At 36.9% G+C, this 2,642-nt stretch overlaps 1 protein-coding gene across 1 annotated transcript in view; it reads left to right on the top strand.

Moving 5' to 3' along the window:
• Positions 1-2,444: 2,444 nt before the first annotated feature.
• The window catches only part of LOC114040223 (cytochrome P450 1A2-like), a gene marked incomplete at its 3' end in the record, with an annotated part of 8,439 nt that continues 8,241 nt past the window's right edge, over positions 2,445-2,642 (top strand). Inside the window, exon 1 of the mRNA XM_027858258.1 lies at positions 2,445-2,526. The remainder of the gene's footprint in view (positions 2,527-2,642) is intronic.

Genomic DNA, 2,642 nt, shown 5'->3' with positions numbered 1-2,642 from the left:
ATAAAAATGGGAAAAGGACCCACATGTACAAAAATATTTATAGTAGCTCTTTCTGTGGTGATAAAGAATTGGAAATTGAGGGGATGCCAGTTGGGGAATGGCCAAACAAACTGTGGTATATGAAAGTAATGGAATACTATTGTGCTATAAGAAATGATGAGCAGGTGGACTTCAGAAAAACCTGGAAGGACTTATATGAAGTGATGTTGACTGAAGTGAATGGAACCAGGATAACATTATATACAGTAACAGCCATATTATGTAATGACTAACTTTGATAGACTTATCTCTTCTTAGCAATGCAAGAATCTAAGACAACTCCAAAAGACACATGATAGAAAATGCTGTCCACATCCAGAAAAAGAACTATGAAGTCTGAATGCAGATCAAAGCATATTATTTGCTCTCTTTCCTTTTTGTTTTGTTTCTTCTTTTTCATGGTTTCTGCCTTTGGTTCCAATTCTTCTTTACTACATAACTAACTTGAAAATAGGTTTAATATGAATGTAAATGTTGAGCCTATATCAATTTATACATCATCTTAGGGCGGGGGGAGGAGACAGCTAGGGAGAAAATTTGGAACTCAAAATATTATGGAAATGAATGTTGAAAACTAAAAATAAATACATTTTTTAAAAAGAGTATCAAGGGAAGTAGTGGGAGAAAAGGTGAAGGAAAGTAGCCTAGCAGTACTAAGTCTCAAACTATATTACAAAGCAATAATCATCAAGACAATCTGGTACTGGATAAGAAATAGAAAAGTGGACCAGTGGAATAGATTAGGTATACAATACACAGTAAAAAATAACCATGGTAATCTAGTGTTTGATAAATGCAAAGATTCAAGCTTTTGGGACAAGAACTCACTATCTGGCAAAAAAAAAAATGCTGGGAAAACTGGGAAGTGGTTTGGCAGAAACTAGGTATAAATGAACATCTCATACTGTAAATCAAGATAAGGTCTAAATGGGTACCTGAATTAGACATAAAAGGAGATATCATAAACAAATTACGGGAGTGTAGAATATCTTACCTGTCAGATGTATGGATAAGGAAAGAATTCATGACATAACAAGACAGAAAGAGCGTTACAGGAAGTAAAATGGATAGTTTTGATTACATTAAATTAAAAGAGTTTTGCAGGAACAAATCCAATGCAGCCAAGATTAGAAGGAAAGCAGAAAACTGGGAAAACATTTTTATAGCAAGTTTCTCTGATAAAGGCCTCACTTCTCAAATATATAAAGAACTGAGTCAAATCTATAAGGATATGAGTCATTTTGTAATTGATAAATGGTCAAAGGATATGAACAGGTGGTTTTCAGAAGAAGAAATTGAAGCTATCTAGAGTCATATGAAAAAATACTCTAAAACACTATTGATTAGAGAAATGCAAATTAAAATGACTCTGAGGTACCACCTCAGACCTATCAGGCTGGCTAATGTGACAGAAAAGGAAAATGATGTGTTGGAGGGATGTGGAAAAATTGGGACCCAAATGCATTGTTGATGGAATTGTGGTATATGATAGTGATAGAATACTATTGTGCTATAAGAAGGATAGTTTCAGAAAGATCTGGAAAGACATATATGAACTGATATAAAGTGAAGTTAGTAATCATCCAAGACAATTCTAAAGGACTTAGGATGAAAAATGTTATTCATCTCTGGAAAAAGAACTGATGGAGTCTGAATGCAGGCTGAAGCATACTTTTTTTTTAAACTTTATTTTTCTGGTTTGTTTTTTTGGTCTATGTTTTCTTTCCCAACATGACTAACATGGAAATAGGTTTTGCACGGCTGCACGTGTATGATCTATATCAATATGCTTGCCTTCTCCAGGAGAAAGGAGGGAATGTAGTGAGAGAGAGAATTTGGAGCTCAAAATTTTTAAAAATGAATGTTAAAAATTGTTTTACATGTAACTGGAAAAAATAAAACATAAAAAATATAAAAATAAAAACATCATTCTGAGAAGGGATCCATAGATTTCACAACACTGCCAAAAGGAGTCAAGATACATGAAAAAAATATTAAGAATCTTAGATTGTAAGTCCCTTGAGGGGAGGGGCTGTCTTACTCATCTTTACACTTTCCCCAGAACCCAGTACAGTGATTTTCATGTAGCTGGAGCTTCATAAATGGTGGTTGGCTTGTTATTCCACTTCCTTCTCCAAGGCAGCCACACTTGTCTTTGGCTCAGTGTCTCTGGAGTTTACTCCAGCCTAGACCCAAGGAGGCAAAGGAATGCCCTTGCCCTCAAATCCAGTGTCCTTCTTTGCCCCTGAACCTTGTTGCAGTACCTGTACTCGAGCTCTCTTTTCAGGGAGGAGCCAAGGGCTCACATCCAAGTTCAGGCCCTTCCAATTTGGCTGGAAATGTTTTTTGATCACCTGATAGGCTTTTCAGGGCCAGTTAGGGAGGAGGAGTTACATAAAAGATGGTCCACGTTCACTTGCTGGGCAGAGGAGACTCCAAAGCAGCTTGTTCCAACCCCAGGCACCTGTAAGCACCCAGACTACACAGGTAACTTCCTTCAGCACTTCTTCAAGCTCTGGGGAGCCCTCCCTTTAAGGGTCACTGAGTTCTAGTATTTGTGTGTGTGTGTGTGTGTGTGTGTGTGTGTGTGTGTGTGTGTGTGT

The sequence above is a fragment of the Vombatus ursinus genome, unplaced genomic scaffold (genome assembly GCF_900497805.2).
Source record: "Vombatus ursinus unplaced genomic scaffold, bare-nosed wombat genome assembly UNPS02012811.1, whole genome shotgun sequence".
Lineage (NCBI taxonomy): Eukaryota > Metazoa > Chordata > Mammalia > Diprotodontia > Vombatidae > Vombatus > Vombatus ursinus.
Note: the sequence above shows the minus strand (reverse complement) of the source record. Positions and strands in the feature narration are given on the sequence as shown.